At 56.2% G+C, this 21,321-nt stretch overlaps 1 pseudogene; it reads left to right on the top strand.

Annotated features, from left to right (window-relative positions):
- The first annotated feature begins 14,928 nt into the window (after positions 1 to 14,928).
- On the top strand, positions 14,929 to 16,360 carry LOC125547058 (annotated as a pseudogene).
- The last annotated feature ends 4,961 nt before the right edge of the window (positions 16,361 to 21,321 follow it).

Here is a 21,321-nt window from a genome sequence, read left to right as displayed (position 1 = left end):
AGGAGGCGATGGGCGTGATGAGCCACCTCGGCGAAGATCTTGCTGGTGTCGACTCGCGTCTTGAGGCTGAAGGTCTTTGGTTGGTGGAGGAGCGGCGCAAGCTGCGGGTGGCCATCAACCTTGGTCGCTATCAGCGCGACCTCGAGAACACGAAGGACGAGGCATCCCTCAAGATTGCCAATGAGGCCCGCTTGCGAGATTTGGAAGAAGCTTGCGAGGCCGATCACCGCCGCGAGGCTGCTGAGGAGCGCGCGTGGGGGCTTCAGGCCTGGAGCGGGTCCCTTGAGCAGCAGGTGGCGGCGCGCGAGGCCACTCTTGCATCGCTGAGGGGGACGCCCGCGGAGGAAGAGGAGGTCCGGCAGCGCGAGGAGACGCCGGCCCTGGAAGCTGTGGAGTGCAGCCTCGAGCTCGAGCGACTGGAGACGAGGGAGCATCAAGTCGCTAAAGCAGAAGATGCTGTCGGGGCCCGCGAAGCCGGAGTCGAGGAGGAGATCAATTGTCGGGTGGCCGAGGTTCACGCAGATCTGGAGGGCGGGTACAACTTGAAGCTGAAGCTCGCCGGTCTGGAGGGTGCGAGCAGGGCCGCCACCCTCAGGCCCAGGTTGGACGAGGCCGAGAGGCGTGCGGAGGCCACATCCGCCGCCCTGGTTACGGCGCAGGCGGACTTGGCCTCCGCCCGCGCCGAGCTGCTTTCCCTCCGGAAACGAGTTGATGACGCCGAGGCCATCGCATGGCAAAACAGGGAGGAAGTGCTCCAACGCCGAACGCTGGAGCGCGAGCATGCTCCTATGCTTCAAGACCTTCGGAACAAGGCCAACACCGCCCTGGGTTACATCCGCGATGAGAACGCCCCGGCCCCTCACTCGAATGACTACGCCAGCCACCTGACCTTCTTCATCGAGATGGTGACGCGCCTGGGGGCTCAATCTGCCAGAGATCGACAGCTTGTGGAGGAGAGGGGTCGTGGCCTGCTTCAGCGCGCCTTCTCCCATGTCTTCAGCCACCTTCTGAATGCCGACCCCAACTTCGACTTCGACGCCGCCATTGCCCCCGTACCCATGGCCATCCAGGGCGACCTGGCGCATTGGGTAGAGGACCATGTCGACGCGTTGGTCAGGGCCTTCACCTCGAAGGATGATGCAGTAGTGGTCGTCGCAGATGAAGGTGACGTGGCCAACGACGGCGATGGGGGTGTCACCATCGACGGCGACGATACCGACGAAGATGACAACGACGCAAGTGACGCGTCCGCGTGTGATGTAGCGAGTGATATCTCTGGCTGATCCAATGTTCTCTTGTTGTTTCATCCTGCATGCAAAACTCAGGCGTGGCCCTTGGAAGACTTGTAAGAGCATTTCGAGAGGGGGAGCCCCTCGTGTAAGCAAATTGCAGTTTTTACTTTCCTATGCGATGTGGGTATGCGGCCTCGTGAGTTCATGAAGCTGGGGGTGAGCTCCCCGATGTGGTTTACCTTAGTCGGCGCCAGCTTAGGGCTGGGTCATGAGGCGATGTAACATCCCAAATTTTCAATTTGAAATGTTATACATTAGGTTATCATGCATATCATATTTTATTTTGCTTTTGGTTTTGATCCTAGAAAATCCCAAGCAACTCAAGGACCTACGGATAGAGTTGGGGATTTCGTTATTTACATATTTGAGTTTTCTCAAATTATGTAAACAGGATCATTTGATTTTATTTATTTTATCATCAATTATTTCTATTACAAAAGTATGAGAGAGGGAATAAAATGACTTTCCCAAAATATAGAAATATTGAGGATTTAATAAAAAAATCAAATAAGTTTTATTTCAGAGTTTTTCGGTATTTTTATTTGAATTTAGGAAAAATGCGCGTTTTTCAAAGTTGTAGTTTGGGCCCAGATAAATGTTTACTTTATCGGGCTTGATTTTAGGAACCCGGCAAAATTTATTTCGTGATTTTTGGAGTCCGTTTAGTATTTCTTTTTATTTTTCTTCCGAGCGGAATTAAAAAAAACGAACCGACTCCGGGCCATAACCGGCCAGGAAACCTCCGCCCGGGGCCTTTATATAGCGCCCGAGCCGGCCCGAGAGAGAGAGAGAGAGGCCCGAAGCCAGCTAACCCTAACCCTAGCTAAGCCGCCGCCGCCTCCCAGCCGCCGCCGCCGCCGCCGGAGTGCGCGCCTTTCGAGGTTCGCCGCCGCCTTGTTATCCGTGCAGTTTTTTTTAAAAAAAAATTATGTTCGTCGTTTTTCTTTTTCGTCGGATTTTCCGTGGTTATTTTCTGATCGCGATTTTCGTTTTAGTATAACTTTTCGCTCATTTATCGGAATCAGGCGATTCAAGCGTCTGGAGTTTCGTCTCGAAACCCTCTTTCCGAATAATCAACTTAAACAAGTTTTTGCTACTGTAAAATTTTCCCTAGATCCAGATTACTAGAACGAAGTTGTTTTCTTTCGCCGTTTGTTTTCTTTCGCTTCGTTCGATTTGATTCTTTTTGCAAACCAGGGTTCTTAAGTTGAACTTTCTGGTTAGATCTTCTAATTGAGTTTTACCTGTGCATTAGATGAGTACTTATTGTATGCTTGTTGTTTGTCTGCGATAGAATACCCGGAGTGCGCCGCTTGTTACTTCGAATCTCTAGGTTACGCGGATCATCAGCAAGACAAGTAACACTTTGATCATACCTTTTGTACAACCCAGTTTTATTGCATTAGATCAATCCTCACACATTGCATGATTAGGATCTAATTAAATTGTGGGATGGGATGTAGATGAGGTAGTACCTATTACCTGTTTACTATCAAACCTTTGGGAGTTACTTCTACGTTTGCTTATTATGCCATGCTATGCTAGTAGACGTGGATTGGGTGAGTGAAATCCATGACAGATGTGAGATTGATAATTAAGGGTTTATCTTAGGTGGCAACCTAACACACATCTGGGTGGATTGAGGCACCTGGGGTTACCAGGACTTGCCTGTTTTCTTGGACCGCCACCCAGGCTCAAAGGGATCATGAGATTATTCATACTAGAAACTTCCATGTGCAGCCACAAGCCATTATGGGCTCTGGCATAGTTGAGTAAGTTGTGCGAACTCTTACAGTGGTAGACTAGCAGATGTAGGGGAAAGTAGGTGTACCGGTCTACCCGTCATAAGGTGCTAGCGCTTCTGAAAGACTGTGTCTCGATCATCCGTTTCTCAAACACCGTGTAGTGCGAGAAACCAAACGGAGGCGATCGAGTCTTGTGGGGAAAAGTGCGCAAACCTCTGCAGAGTGTAACAAACTAATCATGGTTAGCCGTGTCCCCGGTTATGGACATCTTGAGTATCTAGTACCTGGATTGTCATGTGAATCTCAACATGTTACTCTAAATTAATTTTGTGGGATTTTAATGATGATACTTAATTGGGATTGAGGATGCTGTCAACCATTCTCAATGTTTCACAACCACCATGATAGTAATTAATTTTATTCCTTTGAAGTAGGGAAAAATTGGCTTTACGCAAAAACTGTAACCATAGAGCTTTCCACCAGCCAAATATGCATATAGTATAGTTGTTGCATTTCCATTACTCTCTATGTGTTATCTTGCCAGCATATTCCATGTGCTGACCCGTTTTCGGGCTGCAACGTTAATGTTGCAAACTTTTTAGACGATGATTGAGGAGCTTTAGGTCGTGGTTCTATACTCAGTGATGCCGTTGGAGTTGATGGACTCACTTATCTTCCAAGCCTTCCGCTGTTATCGTTATTAGATGGCCTTAATCCATATTTATTGTTTTAAGTTCTCTTTTGAGACACTCGATGTAATAAGTGTGTGATTGCTACTCTGCTATAAATCCTCCGAGTACTGTGTGGTGTCAGCATTACTGATCCAGGGATGACACCGGAGCACAGAGATCAGACTGTTTGAGGTCTGGTCGCTACAGGCGACGAGTTCCTGAGAATCCTGCGGAGCTTAATGCCCCGTTTGAGGGGCCCCCGTAAGAGGTGAGCACCATGCATAATGCTAGCACGTGCTTGACAAGCGTGCGCTTTGCACGGTCCGGCTCGTGAGGAGCTTCGCGAGGGAAAGGCGATGGACATGAGTCCCAGACCAAACAAGATCCAGAAGGCAAGAAACAGCTCGAACGAGAAAAGGCACCCCCCGCACGCATCGATAAAAATCCAGCTTCAACTTAAGTCCAGATCCAGAAAGCAAAGCCACAGAAAGAGAGATCCAAAGCAAAAGGCCGCGTCCGGTGTCGGATTTCGGGTTCCGGCAGACCCTTGAGGTTCGAACACTGGGGTGCGCGCGGAGATTTTGCCTTCTACCTACCTGCACCCCTCCGCCTCGCCAAGATCTAAGCTATCGAAAGAAAAGCACAAGAGACACAGGGTTTATACTGGTTCGGGCCACCGTTGTGGTGTAATACCCTACTCCAGTGTGTGGTGTGGTGGATTGCCTCTTGGGCTGATGATGATGAGCAATACAAGGAAGAACAGCCTCGCGAGGGTCTGTTCTTGGCTGAGGGGATGAACTGCTAGGAGGAGTTCAATCACCCTTCTCTCTCTCATTTCGATCTCGATCCCAGCTTGTTTCTGGGCTGGCCGATTCTCGATCCCCTCTACCCTGGGGGTGGCTAGTCCTATTTATAGGCAAAGGCCCTGGGCCTCTTCCCAAATATTGAGCGGGAAGGGCGCCAACAATTGGCCATTTTGAAGGGGAACATCTGGTACACTTATCCTGACTAAAGTTGGTCCTCGCCTGCCAAAGGCTCTGGTGGTGATGCTGGCTTGGGCTCCACAATGACTTCCTCCCTGCCGTTGGACTGGTCTTGGTCTCATTGCACCGAAACGGGTGCCTTTGCTTGATGCTCTCGCCTGCGCTTGCTCCCTTTGCACCAAAGAGGAAAGGAGGACACTGCGCGGCTGGCGCCCTCCTGGCGCCTTTGGTCGTCATGGCTTGCGTCACGGGCACCTTGTGAGGTACCCCGCCTTGATCTCTCTACCTCCTCGCGAGCCAGCCTGATGAGGCCGTGCCTGAGGAAGCTCCGTGTCGTCCACCCTGCGAGGCTTGGCCCCTCGCAAGGGTCTTGGGTCTGTGTTGATGAAGATGGGCCGTGTTGGGCCCCCCTTTGAGCCACGCCGCAGGCCGCAGGCAGGCATGTCTGGGGACCCTCGTTCCCAGAATGCCGACAGTAGCCCCCGGGCCCAAGGCGCGCCCGGACTTGGCCGTGCAGGGAGGCGAAAGGCAAGAGCGAAGTGCCACGGGCCCTAACAGCCTGCGGCCTTGGGCACCGCGTGGCGGTTGATTAGACGTGGGCGTCTCCACTTCCCGACGGCGCCTCGGCAACTGCACGGATTGGACAAGTCCCTGCATGCAAAGCGGGTCATGATTACCTGCGATCATGGAGGTCGGTGGTTGGCCTTCGCCGGCCATAAGTACGGAACGGCGCGCGCCCTTCCAGTCCATCCCTTCTTTCTTCTCCTTCTTCCCAGTCCTTGCTCCGTCTTGCTGCAATGGCTCTGATCTGCCGGTTCTCGACAGCAGAGAAGGGAAAGGCTCCCAGAGAGGAACCAGACCCGCTCCCGCCGAAGAAACGGCTCGCCCTCCGCGGCCGGGACGAGGGGGCCCATCAGGTGGCGTCGAGGCCCTGGTGCGAGTGGCCACCGCCGGGGTTCCCGCTTCCCTTGTACGCCCACATCGAGGGCTCTGAAGGAGTCGATGCCGATCGCCACGGGCGTCGCCGCCGTCGGCGCCGACGGGTCATGAAGGTGTGGGTCGTCCCCCCTGGGGTCCACACCGAGAGCTCCTCCCGAGAGTTCGTGCTCCACGCCGCCATGCCTCCTCAGTCCTGGATTCGCCTTCCTCCCTTCTTCGCCTCCATCATCCTGCATGGAGAGCTCCTGGAGCTTTGGCTGCAGTACGCCGGCTGCAGCGCCCTAGCGACTGAGGCAGAGGTCGCGGTCCTTGCCCCGGGCGAGGTCTTCATGACTCGAGGCTGGAGCGAAATCGCCCGGGTTTGCGGGACAAGAGGCGCCTTCACGATCCACTTGGAGTACGACGGTGCTTCGGTGATGTTCTTCAAGGTCTTCGATGCGAACGGGCGCCGGCTGGAGTGCTGCCCCGGGAGAGGTGGTCGGGACCCTGCTACGGCGAGGACTGGGCCCACCGATCGCTCCCTTGGCGGCAGCTCAAGCGGCGGAGGCGTTGGAGGTTCCAGCGACTCCGGCGAGCTCTTCGCGACTCCGGAGACGAGCGATGACAGCTACGAGCCCCCGAGCCAGCGCTGCTCCTGGAGCAGGGCGGGCTCGTCAGGCCGTCGCCGACTCTGATCTGGATGGGGTTGGCGCCGGTGCTTGACGGCCCACTATTGATGATGGCGTCTTTTGCAGGGGCGCGTGTAGTTATCATCCTTTTAGTATCTGTTCCCTGCGAGGAATCAAAGACGCGTCCCGTGGGGGCTTGTAAGGTGCCTGTGATCCTGTTTTATTAATATAACCCTTGTCGTAGAACTATTCGAGTTGCTCATTCTGTCTTAGCTCAGTTCTCCCTTTCGAACCTCACGAGGGCTTGGTGCTCTACGCCGACAGGTCCCAGTCCCAAGGTGGCTTCAGCCGTCGCTGGTAAGCCAGGTCACGATGCCGTGGTCAAGGCCAGGAGGTGAGCGACTCGGGGTCCGGTAAGAGCCCCTGAGTCGCGATGCTCAGGAGGTCCCCTTTAGCGCTCAAGCAGCCGTCATTCGGTGATAAAGGAGAGCGGCGTCGCTAACACGGGATTGCATTAGGTGCGGGGATGGTGCCACGGTAGCTGGTGCTTCCGGGTGGTGACTTATCTCGAGAATCAGGGGCCGCTCTCTGGTGTGTCGCCGGGTCTGTGCATCGGCAGGCGTGAGATTGCTCGGCGAGGTCCTCGCGTGTCCCTCCCCTCTCGCCTTTGCTCCCCCTTTCTGCTCTACATCCTCGTGTCCCGGCCCTCGAGCGAGTCTCAGCCGTCGCTGGTATGCCAGGTCGCGATGTCGTGGACAAGGCCAGAGGGTGAGGGCTGAAGAGCCAGTAGGAGCCCTGAGTCGCGATGCTCAGGCACCCCCCTCGTGCAAGCGGTTCGCGCGGATGAGAGTGAAGGAGACACCGCAAGGGCCTCTCCTGACGCAGCTCCTTTAGGAGATCATATAGACCCATCATAGAAAGAACGAGGGGTTGCCATGACAATTGACAGTCAGCCGTTGGTTGCTTCTGAGGGGCGATGAGGCACTAAAGGCTTGACGAGGTGGCGCCATGCGGGGCTGCCGCGGCCAGAGCTCAGCCATTCAGGTTTGTCGGCGTTGCAGGGACGGACCCATGCGCAAACGTCGTGCCGTTTGGGAGCAGCTCCGTCAGTTGGCGTCAGTTGAGCGGGCAACTAGGTCAAACACATTAGCCGCGAAGGAGTGGATTCACTCAAATAGATGCTGGGAAGGCGGACATCACTGGGTCAGGCCCGAGCGACTTGGGGATGATGCAGCCCGTGGGGCGCCCCCAACAAAGTAAGCTAACAACATGAAATAAAAGGGATATATGCCGCAGGGACGGACCCACGCGGCCTGGGAATAATGCAGCCCTGGGGGGCGCTCCCAGCTGGAAATGAAACTTGAAAGATGTCACCTGATGATGTTGAGGACGAAGGAGTGTTGGTGTAGCAGACTCGGTGGGCTGCGGAAGCTGATCCTCACGAGCCCCCAGGCCCAGGGGCCTCGGGAGGCTTCGGAGGCGCTGGTGGCTCTTCGCGGACCATCTCCATCTCCGCCAGGGCCGCGGAACGCCTGGCCTCTTGAGCCTCCATGATGCCCCTCATGAGGCGCTGGTACGTGGCAGCCGCGTTCGGCAAGCCGTAAGGCATGCGAACGTAGCTGTGGGGTGGACCTTCGCAGCGCCCCACTCGCGAGGGCCAGAGGCGCTCCAGAGAGGCGACTCGATTGAGCCCTGGTATGTCGACGCAGATGCGCAGCCCACCATCCTCGCCTGGATGGGGAGCCACAGCTGGTAGGCGGCGGCCGCCTTTCATGACTCTTGACTCCTGTAGCTCCTGAATGGCCTTGCTGACGAACTCCTGAGGGTCTGGCCCTCCTTGCCTTACTCCTTGTTGAGGGAAACGTGCTTCGAAACACGCCTCCATGTGGTGCCCAAGCGCCTCCCTCGTGACCTTAGCCAGGTCAGTGGCCCTCCAGGGGAGAGCCCCTGAGCCCTGCCTGAGGAGGGCACCGGGCGCGCTTTCCTATGCGATGGAAGGAGGTTCCCCCTGGGCAGGCGCGGGCCCTGAGGGGCCTGCCTCCTGAGGGGCCGGGCCGGATGATGTCTTCTTCTTCTTGGGGGCGGTCTCAGGAAGCCTCCTGCTTCCGCGATCCGGGTCTTCCAGTGATGCGGCCTGAAAGGCTCGTTCCAGGGAACACACCGCGTCCTTCTCTTCACAGGGCACCGTGATGACTCCGCCACTTCCTTGCATCTTGAGGATGTTGTAGCCGTGGTGAGTTACGGCCATGAACTTGGCCAGCGTTGGGTACCCAAGGATGGCGTTGTACGGCAGGCGAATGTGAGCGACGTCGAAGTCGATGAGCTTGGTGCAGTAGTTGTCGCGTGCCCTGAAGGTGACAGGGAGGCAGACCTGCCCAATCGGGACCGTGGAGCCGTCGGTGACTCCGGAGAAAGGCTTGGTTGGCTGAAGCTGGTTGTAGGGCACTTGGAGATTGTTGAATGTTTCCACGGACAGGACGTTGAGCCCTGCCCCGCCATCGATGAGGGTCCTGGTGACCACCACGTTGCTGATGATTGGGGAACAAAGCATCGGGAGGACTCCGGCTCTAGCCGCACACTTGAGCTGATCCATTGAGCTGAACGTGATGGCGCACGCCGACCACCTGACAGGGCGCGTGGCTTCCAGCTTGGGGAGGACTGCATTCACTTCACGGGCGAACTACATGAAGATGCGTTGAGAGGCTGGGGCTTGAGCCCCGCCCAGGATGCAGGCGACCGCGCGCGGCTCCTGGAAGCCCCCAGCCCCCTCGTCCTAATGGCGGTCCTCGTTTCTCCTTGACTGCGGCGGCAGCAAAGGGAGGCCTGCGTTGCCTTGCGGGCGATCCTCGCGAGGCTGATCCCTCCAGTCTCCCTCGTGAGGCGGGTCTTGCCAGCGATCCTCGCAAGGTCGATCGCGCCACCCTTGGCGCGAGCAGCGGTCTTCCCAGCGTCCTGCGTTCCTTCCTCCTCCTCGACCGTAGCCCCGGTCACCGCGGTCGGGGCGACGGCCGATCCTTCCTTCTCGCACGGCTCGGAGCTCTTGACATTCATTGGTGTTGTGGGTGTGGAGGTCGTGGTACACACAGTACCGACTGCCCTTGGAAGGTTCGGGCTGATCTCTGCCCCGCTTGGTGTCTGGTTCTGCCGCGAGCACGGCAGCCCCCTTGCGCTTCACATCCTTGGCCTTGGGCTTCTTCTCTTCTGGATCTGCGGCAGGCAGCTCGAGGAGGGAGAGACGCCCTTCCTCAGCCCTGGCGCACTTGGTTGCCAAGTTGAACAACTCCAAGGAAGTGCATAGGTCTTCATGCATCGCCATCTCCTCCTTCATCTTGACATCGCGCACGCCGTCGGAGAAGGCTGAGATGATGGCCTCCTCGGTCACCTTGGGAATCTTGAGGCGTGCGTTGTTGAAGCGCTGGATGTACTTCTGCAGGGTCTATCCAGGTTGTTGCTTAATGCGGCGCATGTCGCTCACGGCGGGTGGCCGGTCGCGAGTGCCTTGGAAGTTGGCGATGAAGCGGGTGCGCATCTCGTCCCAGGAGGAGATCGTGCCTGGAGCCAGGTTCAGGAGCCAGGTGCGGGCCCCGTCCTTGAGCGCCATGGGAAACCAGTTCACCATGACCTTCTCGTCTCCGTTGGCAGCTTCGATGCCCAGCTCATAGAGCTGGAGGAACTCCGCAGGGTCAGCCGTGCCGTCGTAACGAGGATGCAGGTATGGCTTGAACTTGCTGGGCCACGCGACACCGCGTAGCTCGGTGGTGAAGGCACGGCAGCCAGCTGTGGCCACGGGAGGCCTTGGGTGACAGAGAGCTTGGTATTGCATGTCCCCACGCGCTGCAGCTGGGAGCAGCGCGGGGTCTTGACGTGCAGGAGCAGGAGCATGGTCGCGGCGTGCTGGAGCAAGGAGCGCCCGGGGAGCTTCTTGCGGGCGAGGGACTTCTTGGCAGCTCTGCTCTTGCCGCGCTGGCACCTGACGGAGCGGGTTCCGCCCAGGGGCCACGCGCCTTGGAGCCATGGTGCCTTCTTGAGGAGGAGGCGGCCGGGGCGCCGCCGGAGCTTCGTCGCCCGCGCGGGGCGGGGTGCGGTGCAGCGGAACGGACGGCGCAGGAGAGCCCCCCGCGGCACGGACGATCTCGGCGACGCGGTCGAGCCATTCTTCGTAGACGTCGTCGACGGGACGGTAGCGCAGGAGCTCGTTTGCCGCGATGAGCAGAGCTCAAGCCTCCATGGGTGCGCGGAGTGCGCGGGACAAAGAACCATCTAGGGTGAGCGAGGGAGTAGCAGTACGGCCGTCTTGCCGCACGGACGGATGCTGAGACGACGCTTGCCGCTCGTCCCCCGCCGGGCCAGTGGCGGCGTTGACGGCAGGTGACGGGGAACGGCGAGGACGCCCGCCGACAGGAGCCGTCTGGGCGACGCGGGAAGCGAGAGCGGCCCGGCGCTCAGCCCGGGCCCGACGAGCGTCAGACATGGACGCGATGGTCGGAGGAGGACGGGGTGGTGGAAGACGAATTCCGGCGCACCCCTACCTGGCGTGCCAAATGTTGGATTTCGGGTTCCGGCAGACCCTTGAGGTTCGAATACTTGGGCGCGCGCAGAGATTTCACCTTCTACCTACCTACACCCCTCCACCTCGCCAAGATCTAAGCTATCGAAAGAACAGCACAAGAGACACAGGGTTTATACTGGTTCGGGCCACCGTTGTGGTGTAATACCCTACTCCAGTGTGTGGTGTGGTGGATTGCCTCTTGGGCTGATGATGATGAGCAATACAAGGAAGAACAGCCTCGCAAGAGTCTGTTCTTGGCTGAGGGGATGAACTGCTAGGAGGAGTTCAATCACCCTTCTCTCTCTCTCTCATTTCAATCTCGATCCCAGCTTGTTTCTGGGCTGGCCGATTCTCGATCCCCTCTACCCTGGGGGTGGCTAGTCCTATTTACAGGCAAAGGCCCTGGGCCTCTTCCCAAATATTGAGCGGGAAGGGCGCCAACAATTGGCCATTTTGAAGGGGAACATCTGGTACACTTATCCTGACTAGAGTTGGTCCTCGCCTGCCAAAGGCTCTGGTGGTGACGCTGGCTTGGGCTCCACAATGACTTCCTCCCTGCCATTGGACTGGTCTTGGTCTCGTTGCACCGAAACGGGTGCCTTTGCTTGATGCTCTCGCCTGCGCTTGCTCCCTTTGCACCAAAGAGGAAAGGAGGACACTGCGCGGCTGGCGCCCGCCTGGCGCCTTTGGTCGTCATGGCTTACGTCACGGGCACCTCGTGAGGTACCCCGCCTTGATCTCTCTGCCTCCTCGCGAGCCAGCCTGATGAGGCCGTGCCTGAGGAAGCTCCGTGTCGTCCGCCCCGCGAGGCTTGGCCCCTCGCGAGGGTCTTGGGTCTGTGTTGATGAAGATGGCCGTGCTGGGCCCCCCTTTGAGCCACGCCGCAGGCCGCAGGCAGGCAAGTCTGGGGACCCCCGTTCCCAGAACGCTGACATCCGGCACCTAGTCTAGTCTTCGGGTCTTCAAGTCTTCTCACCAGCGCGGAGCTAAGTGCTGCCACTAGGCGTGGGAGGGAGCCCCAGAGCCCGAGGCCGGCGCTCCTGAGACTCCGAGGCGTGTACAGCCCCAACTCATTATTACGTGAGAGTGTCACGGGCGGCGAGCTTCACAGGCACTAGGCCTTCTTCACAGGCACCGGCCTTGCTTCATATCACTAGACGTGGGCCCCGCCTTGTGCCACCCTCGACCTCCTTTGAGCCGACCGGTCACCAGGACGACACAAAAGAGGGAAAGGGGACGCCAACGGTTCCATTGGTGACCATGGGTCCTCTGCTGGGGGAAGGGTTGTCGAAGCCACCCCGGCAGAGGGCCTACCTCCGGGTGTCCCCTGGTTTCGCGTGCCCTGGGGAGGTGCTTGGCTCCCAACCCCTCTCCTACAGCCCCCAACGCGATCCTCCCGTTGCCAGGGGTTGTCGAGCTGGGGCCGCCTACCACCGCGGTGACCTGCTCCTCCTGCGACTCATGGTTAGCATATGCTTGCTCCTGAGGGATTAGGGGTACCCTGTAGTGGTCATCGCACACGTGGTCGTGGTGGTTCCCCGGCAGCTCCTGGAAGGCTTCGGCTCCTAGCGCTCCTTCTTCCCAATCTTCTACAACGAACGAGCCCGGGCCATCCTCCGATGTGTACTCCTGGTTCGTCATGCGGGGCACGTAGGCTTCTGGGGCTGTTACCACGAATACCTCGCCGTGGTGCCCCACACTCCATGTTGCTCGGCCCATCATGGCGTCCTGGGGGTGATAGCGTGGCATCCCACTCGGGCCATGAAAGGCGACGCTTGTGCCCATGCTTGTTGCGGGCGGTACGGGGGCGGTAGAGCCACCGGCCGTGCCGGCGTTGACGAAGCCCCCTGACGCACTCGACGGTGCGTGATGGCGGCGTGGCCCGCCGAAGATCCCTGTAGCGGCCTGAGGAGGAAGCTGATGGCAGAAGGGCGGGGCTCCCGAGGACGCCGCGTCGAGCAGCTCAGTGACGCGCTCCAGCAGCGTGTCCCGGCCACTTTCCATCAGCCGACACCGCAGCAGCTCCCTTGCCACGGTGAGTGCTACGCGCGTGTTTGCTTGCTCCCGTCATGAGTGCGGCGCCATCGCTGCAGCGTGGCTTGCTTCTCTGGCAGCGGCTCGTACTTGCCGTGGAGTGAGGGTAGCCGACGCCCCGCCGCGTTGCCCGCGCCCCGCAGGATTGGGTGGTGCTTGGGCCGCCTGGAGCGCGGGGTTGAGGTCTTCATAGGCGGGCGGCGCCGACCAGGCTGGCTAGGCTGCCCAACGGTCGGGGTCAGCTCTTGGGTCGTCGGACATCGCGGCCGCGGTGCGTCTGTAAGTCGATTGTCGGAGAAGAAGCTCTGGTGCACCCCTACCTGGTGCGCCAAATGTCGGATGTGGGGTTCTGGCAAACCCTTATGGTTCGAACACTGGGGTGCACACGAAGTCTTTCCCTCCGACCGATCTATGCCCTAGCTCGCTAAGATCTCGCGGACGAACTCGACGAACTCGCAACACAGAAAGACACATGATTTATACTGGTTCGGGCCACCGTTGTGGTGTAACACCCTACTCTAGTGTGGTGGTGGTGGATTGCCTCTTGGGCTAATGATGAACAATACAAGGGGAAGAACAACCTCCTGAGGTTGAGGTGTTCTTGTGCGTGGCTAACTTGTGTGGGTGAGAGAGTGATCTAAGATGCCGTCTCCTCGCCCCCCTTTTCTATGGTGGTGGCTAGCCCTACTTATAGAGGCCCTGGTCCTCTTCCCAAATATTGAGCGGGGAGCCAACAACAGCGGGCTAATTTGAAGGGGGCAGCTAGTACAAGCTATCCTGACAAAAGGTGGTCTGCACCTGCGAAAGGCTCTGGTGGTGACGCCGTCTTGGGCTCCACGATGACCTCCGTCTTGCCATCCTTCTGGTCTTGGTCTTGTTGCACCAAAATGGCAACCTTTGCCTGATGCCTCGGTACTCCTCTCCTGTGCTAGTTTCCTTAAAACCAAAGAGGAAACAAGGATGATGCGCGTGCTGGCACCCGCCTGGTGTCGATCGTCATGGCTCACGTCACGAGAGCGTCGCGAGGTTCGCCTCGCCTTGATATCTCTGCTCCTCGTGAGACTGCCTAACTAGGCCGCTCCAGAGGAGGTCTCGTGTCATCCTTCTCGCGAGGCTTGGCCCCTCGCGAGGGTCTTGGATGCCTTGTTGATGAAGATGGGCCGTATGGCCTGCTGGCTTAGTCACACAGCAGGCCGCAGGCAGGCAAGTCCGAGGACCCCCGTTCCCAGGACGCCGACATGGTCCGCGACCGCGTCGTCTTCCCGCCTCTGCCTTCCCCTGCTCCCATGGAAAGCCTTGCTCTCTGCGACCCGACTAGGCGGTCGCGGGAGAGCATCAAGGTTGTCGTGGCCTCCCTGGCGTTGGAGATCGAGGAGCATGTCCTGCGCTGATACGTAATTTGTTTACCCATCGTGAATACTTATGCTCTTGAGAGAAGCCACTAGTGAAACCTATGGCCCCCGGGTCTATCTTCCATCATATTAATCTTCCAATACTTAGTTATTTCCTTTGTTATTTATTTTACTTTGCATCTTTTATTTCTCTTTATCATAAAAATACCAAAAATATTATCTTATCATATCTATCAGATCTCACTCTCGTAAGTGACCGTGTAGGGATTGACAACCCCTTATCGCGTTGGTTACGAGGATTTATTTGTTTGTGTAGGTGCGAGGGACTCGTGCGTGGCCTCCTATTGGATTGATACCTTGGTTCTCAAAAACTGAGGGAAATACTTACACTACTTTGCTGCATCACCCTTTCCTCTTCAAGGGAAAACCAACGCAAGTGCTCAAGAGGTAGCATGCGCCAGCATGCGGTCACCTTGACCGCCGCGGACCGCTTGCACTCCACCACCCCTGCAGCTGTGGGAAGGGTCATCCTCGAGCAGCTCTCCACCCCACCGCACCTGCTCCGCGTCACCGCCCACTAGCCTGAAGCCTTCCTCGTCCACTTCGACCTCCCTGCACACCGGGGCAATGCCGTGCGCCGTGACGTCATCAAGGTCGAGGGCTGCAAGTACTTCATTAGGTCCTGGAACAAAGACGACCACGCCGCACTCCTCAAGTTACATCACCACGTGCACGTCATGGTGGAAGACCTGCCAATGCAGTTCTGGTCGCTGCCGGGTGCCGAAGAGGCCCTCGGCGACATCGGCCGTGTCGACCGGCTCGACTCGCGCACCCTGGAAAGAGGGCACACCAAGATGTTTGCGTTCTGGCTCTGGGTCTGGGATGTTGCCCACATCCCCACCAAAGCGCGCTCTGGGTGCTCAAGCGGGGAGCGGGTCGGGCGGACGAGATCATCGGCCTCGCCTCCGCTGATCGCCACATCCCTCCGCCACCCAGCGTTCAGCGCTATGACCTGCTAATCCACGTGGACCTGGTGGAGGACTGGACACCCCTCTCGCCACGCTCATCCCACTCCGGCCAAAGCGGGCTACCCTTCTCGGACGAAGACGACGACCGCCCCCTCTCGCGCATCGAGCCTAGCACCTGGGTGGCGCATGTCGAAGAAGGGCAGGGAAAGGCCCGTAGTAGGGCACCGTGCGTCGGGGCCGTGGGCTGTGGCCCTATGCTCGGAGGAGGTGCCCGCGACCACGAGGAGGACAGTGGAAGTGGTGGCACCAGCCGGTCCTGGAGGGACCTCCTGCTCGGCTGCGGCTGCCATGCTAGGTCAGCGACGAGGACATCATCAGGGATGCGCACCGGCGTCGCAGCAGATCGCCAGTCGGCCGCCGCCATGTGGCTGGTCGACGTGGCCGCCCTGACGCTGAGAAGGTCTCCGGCGCACTAGTTCTGCAAACCACCCCACCTCTTCCCCTTCGCTCTGTGCCTCCCTCGACGGTGGAGAGGGACCCGGTGGCCCAATTCTTCTCCTTCTCCGACAATGGACGCGCCCTCTCTCCGCCCCCGCGTACGAACTGCATGCAGCTGGAGCTGGAGAGCGCCATGCAGGAAGCCCTGGTCACACCACTGGCTTTTGAAGACGGTGGTCGCTCCCCTCTTCGCCCCTCTGTCGAGCCAGTCGGGTTGGAGATCCCGGAGATGCTTCCATGCCTGCTGCCCTGCATCAACTCCCCTGCAGCTGCCATGGTGGGCTTCCAGATGGGCGCGGTCACCCAGCGGGTTGGCTCTATACAGATCGGCAACGGACAGGCGCAGGCGGCCGAGCTGTTTGCCGCGGTGCCATCTCCGGTCCTCCCAAGTCAGCTGCTCCGTCCTCGCCATTCCGCTCCACCCAAGTCCAGGGCCACCTCTGCCCCCTCCCGTCGCAGCGCTCAGCAGGCGGCAACAGGCATATCCACCCCAGTGGCACAAAGGGTTGTGCTGCGCCTCGCTCAAGAGCTGGGAGAGCTCGGCCCGAAGGACAAGATGAGCCCAAAAGCGGCTGTGCAGATCATGAAGCGTTTCCAGGAGCCCCTCTCCGACAGCGACATAGCTGCAATTGCAAAGCTCACAGGACTCGACCAGGGCGCTCTCAAGATTGCCGTGGGCATGGCGGGGATCACAGAAGCCGAGGAGATCATGCAAGGTTGATCATGTGAGTAGAATTAATAGTAGCTAGTTTTCGCCAGCGGCTGGTCTTAAACAAGTTCGATTTAGGTCTAGTATCCATGTTTAGTTCTCCGGTGTTGTGGCTGGTTCGTCGACGACGGGGTTTTTGGGCTACTGGTGGCCGTCGTTGCCCCTGGATATGTGATACGTCCATTTTGCTTCATGCTTTTACATCAATAGTTATTGCATTATGTGTTGTTATTACACATTATGTCACAATACTTATGCCTATTCTCTCTTATTTTACAAGGTTAACATGAAGAGGGGGAATGCCGGCAGCTGGAATTCTAGGCTAGAAAAGGAGCAAATATTAGAAACCTATTCTGCACATCTCCAAAAGTCCTGAAACTCCACGGGAATTATTTTCAGAATATATAAAAAATATTGGGTGAAGAAAGTACCAGAGGGGGGCCACCCACCGTCCACGAGGGTGGGGGGCGCGCCCTACCCCCTGGGCGCGCCCCATGCCTCATGGGTCCCCTGGTGGCCCTCTGATGCCCATCTTTGGCTATATGGAGTCTTTCGTCCAGGAACAAATCATAAGCAAGCTCATGGGACGAAACTCCGCTGCCACGAGGCGGAACCTTGGTGGAACCAATCTAGGGCTCCGGCGGAGCTGTTCTGATGGGGAAACTTCGCTCCGGGAGGGGGAAATCATCACCATCGTCATCACCAGCGATCCTCTCATCGGGAGAGGTTCAATCTCCATCAACATCTTCACCAGCACCATCGCATCTCAAACCCTAGTTCATCTCTTGTATCTAATCTTTGTATCCAAACCTCAGATTGGTACCTGTGGGTTGCTAGTAATGTTGATTACTCCTTGTAGTTGATGCTAGTTGGTTTACTTGGTGGAAGATCATATGTTCAGATCCATTATGCATATTAATACCCCTCTGATTATGAACATGAATATGCTTTGTGAGTAGTTACATTTGTTCTCGAGGACATGGGAGAAGTCTTGCTATAAGTAGTCATGTGAATTTGGTATTTGTTCGATATTTTGATGAGATATATGTGGCATCCCTCTAGTGGTGTCATGTGAACGTCGACTACATGACACTTCACCATTGTTTGGGCCTAGAGGGAGGCATTGGGAAGTAATAAGTAGATGATGGGTTGCTAGAGTGATAGAAGCTTAAACCCCAGTTTATGCGTTGCTTCGTAAGGGGCTGATTTGGATCCATATGTTTCATGCTATGGTTAGGTTTACATTAATACTTCTGTTGTAGTTGCGGATGCTTGCAATAGGGGTTAATCATAAGTGGGATGCTTGTCCAAGTAAGGGCAGTACCCAAGCACCGGTCCACCCATATATCAAATTATCAAAGTACCGAACGCGAATCATATGAACGTGATGCAAACTAGCTTGACGATAATTCCCATGTGTCCTCGGGAGCGCTTTACTTTATATAAGAAGTTTGTCCAGGCTTGTCCTTTGCTACAAAAAGGATTGGGCCATCTTGCTGCACCTTATTTACTTTTATTACTTGTTACCCGTTACAAATTATCTTATCACAAAACTATATGTTACCGATAATTTCAGTGCTTGCAGAGAATACTTGCTAAAAACCGCTTATCATTTCCTTCTGCTCCTCATTGGGTTCGACACTCTTACTTATCGAAAAGGCTACGATAGATCCCAACACTTTGGGGTCATCAAGACTCTTTTCTGGCGCTGTTGCCGGGGAGTGAAGCGCCTTTGGTGGGTGGAATTTGGTAAGGAAAAATTTATATAGTGTGCTGAAATTTACTATCACTTGTTACTATGGAAGATAATCCTTTGAGGGGCTTATTCGGGGTATCTTCACCCTTATCTGTAGAGCAAAGAGTTGCTCCTCAACCTACTGAACCTACTGAAAATGTTTACTTTGAAATTCCTTCGGGTATGATAGAGAAACTGCTAGCTAATCCTTTTACAGGAGATGGAACATTACATCCCGAATTTGCACCTAATCTATGTGGATGAAGTTTGTGGATTATTTAAGCTTGCATGTATGCCCGAGGATGTTTTCAAGAAGAAGGTCTTCCCTTTATCTTTGAAGGGAAATGCATTGACATGGTTTAGGCTATGTGATGATATTGGATCATGGAACTACCAATGACTGAAATTGGAATTTCATCAGAAGTTTTATCCTATGCATCTTGTTCATCGTGATTGTAACTATATATATAATTTTTGGTCTCGCGAAGGAGAAAGCATCGCTCAAGCTTGGGGGTGGCTTAAGTCAATGTTATATTCATGCCCCAATCACGAGCTCTCAAAAGAAATGATTATTCAAAAAATTTATTCTCGGCTTTCTCCCAGTAATCGCTCCATGCTTGATACTTCTTGTACTGGATCTTTTATGATGAAGACTATTGAATTCAAATGGGATTTATTGGAGAGAATTAAACACAACTCTAAAGATTGGGACCTCGACGAAGGTAAGTGTCGGTGTAAAAACCGGCGGATCTCGGGTAGGGGGTCCCGAACTGTGCGTCAAGGCCGGATGGTAACAGGAGACAAGGGACGCGATGTTTTTACCCAGGTTCGGGCCCTCTCGATGGAGGTAATACCCTACTCCTGCTTGATTAATATTGATGATATGGGTAGTACAAGAGTAGATCTACCACGAGATCAAGGAGGCTAAACCCTAGAAGCTAGCCTATGGTATGATTGTTGTATATGGAGTTGATGTCCTACGGACTACAACCCTCCGGTTTATATAGGCACTGGATAGGGTTAGGGTTACACAGAGTCGGTTACAATGGTAGGAGATCTTGAATATCCGCATCGCCAAGCTTGCCTTCCACGCCAAGGAAAGTCCCATCCGGACACGGGACGAAGTCTTCAATCTTGTATCTTCATAGTCCTGGAGTCCGGCTGAAGGTATAGTCCGGCTACCCGAACACCCCCTAATCCAGGACTCCCTCAGTAGCCCCTGAACCAGGCTTCAATGACGACGAGTCCGGCGCGCAGATTGTCTTCGGCATTGCAAGGCGGGTTCCTCCTCCAAGTCCTTCATAGAAGATTGTAAACACCAAGAGTAGTGTCCGGCTCTACAAAATAAGTTTCCACATATTGCCATAGAGAGAATAATATAAACACAAATCAAATCTGCTGACGTATTCCGTAGTGCGTCATCACACTACGGCCAAGTCCTTACTCGAATCGTTTTTACTTTTCCACCTCAGCACATTTTGCGAGGCGGTTTCCTTGGCACGTCTTGTCAAAGCAGAGATCATGTACCCCCTTTACGGGATTCTCATCAATACAGACGTGGGTAACCCAACCGCGCCATTTATCATGGCGCTTGGGAGGCAAGCGAGTTTTACTAGGCTGGTGGGGACGCACAACCGCATCCGCCCATATAAGGGGATAAGGATCCACCTTTTTACCTACGCCTTTTTCCTCCTTTGCCTATCCATCTCCTGTGCACTCGAGCTCCAGCGCCCAAGCCCGCACTTTCCACCTCAACCTTCTCCAGCAATGTCCGGAGCGGGAGGCAAGTGGATGGTCTCCTCCGCTACGGAGGGCCAAGTCAAGAAGCTAAGGAAGGACGGATACCTGTCTAAGGACATCGCGCACCGGCTTCCCGAAAAGGGGCAGCTTCTCCCCACCCCAAGGCCCCATGAGAGGGTAGTATTTCTTCCCCACTTCCTCCGCGGACTGGGTTTTCCACTCCACCCATTTGTCCAGGGGCTCATGTTCTACTACGGCCTGGATTTCCACGATCTGGCCCCGAACTTCATCCTCAACATCTCGGCGTTTATTGTCGTGTGCGAGGCTTTCCTCCACGTCCGCCCTCATTTCGGCCTCTGGCTCAAGACCTTCAACGTCAAGCCCAAGGTGGTGCGCGACAGCCAGGTGGAGTGCGGAGGCGCCATGGCGGGCAAGATGGCCAACATCCTATGGTTCGAGGGCTCTTTTGTGGAGACCCTAAAGGGGTGGCAATCCGGGTGGTTTTACATCACCGAGCCACGCGATCCGAACTGGATCGCAGCCCCCGAGTTTCGATCCGGACCCCCCACGCGGCTTATGTCCTGGAAAGAGACGGGCCTGTTGTGGGGTGACGAAAAAGAGGTGACTGGATTGCAAACATGCATCCAGTCCCTGGTGAACAAGCCAATCCGGCTTGTTAATGTAATCCAGGTTATGCTCGTCCGCCGGATCCTCCCGTGCCAACAACGGGATTTTAATCTGTGGGAGTTCGACCCGGCGCAACACCAAACCCTTAGCAGGCTCTTCGACACGACGTACGAAGATGCCTGGAAGGTGCTATTCAAGGGCGCCGAGGCTCCCGCATCCGCTTCCGAGGACCACGGATACAGCTCGCAGCGTCACGCTAGCGAGGTAAGCTATCTTCACCTTTTACAGGATGTTAAGCTTTTTTCATAGTTTGACTCTATGCGGGGTCTAAACTCCCTTACCTTTGACAGGCTTGGCGAGCGATATCTGGACCGATTAACTGTCCGGCTCCGCTGCCCGAAGACCTAGCCCTAGCTCTACTAGTGAAGCTGCTGGTTCCGGCGCCTTATGTGGTGCCGGAGAAGAAGGCCAAGAAGAAGAAGACCACGGGGACTCGAAAGAGTGCCCGTAACGTGGTGGTGTCGGACTCGTCATCCGACGAGTCCGAGACGCCCTCTTCCCATGAAAACGAGGAGGAAGAAGAAAACTCTCCCCCCCAGCGGAGGGAGGAGAGAAGAGGAAGGCCGCCCCAACGGGGGAGGCCGAGGGGTCTAGGAAAAGGAAGACCCCTCCGCCGGACTACTCCCCCAACGCCGAAGAGGGCGGAGAGGAGTGGCCAAACAGGGCCAAGCGTCCGGCGAAATCGTAAGTTCGGATATCAGAGTAACTCATGATGTTCCTTTGTTGCACAACTTTCCCTAATGTCGAACGTAATTATGCAGCCCGCCCCGGGCCGAATTCAATGAATCGTCGGGCAGCTCCCTGGACTCAT

The sequence above is a fragment of the Triticum urartu genome, chromosome 3 (genome assembly GCF_003073215.2).
Source record: "Triticum urartu cultivar G1812 chromosome 3, Tu2.1, whole genome shotgun sequence".
NCBI lineage: Eukaryota > Viridiplantae > Streptophyta > Magnoliopsida > Poales > Poaceae > Triticum > Triticum urartu.
Note: the sequence above shows the minus strand (reverse complement) of the source record. Positions and strands in the feature narration are given on the sequence as shown.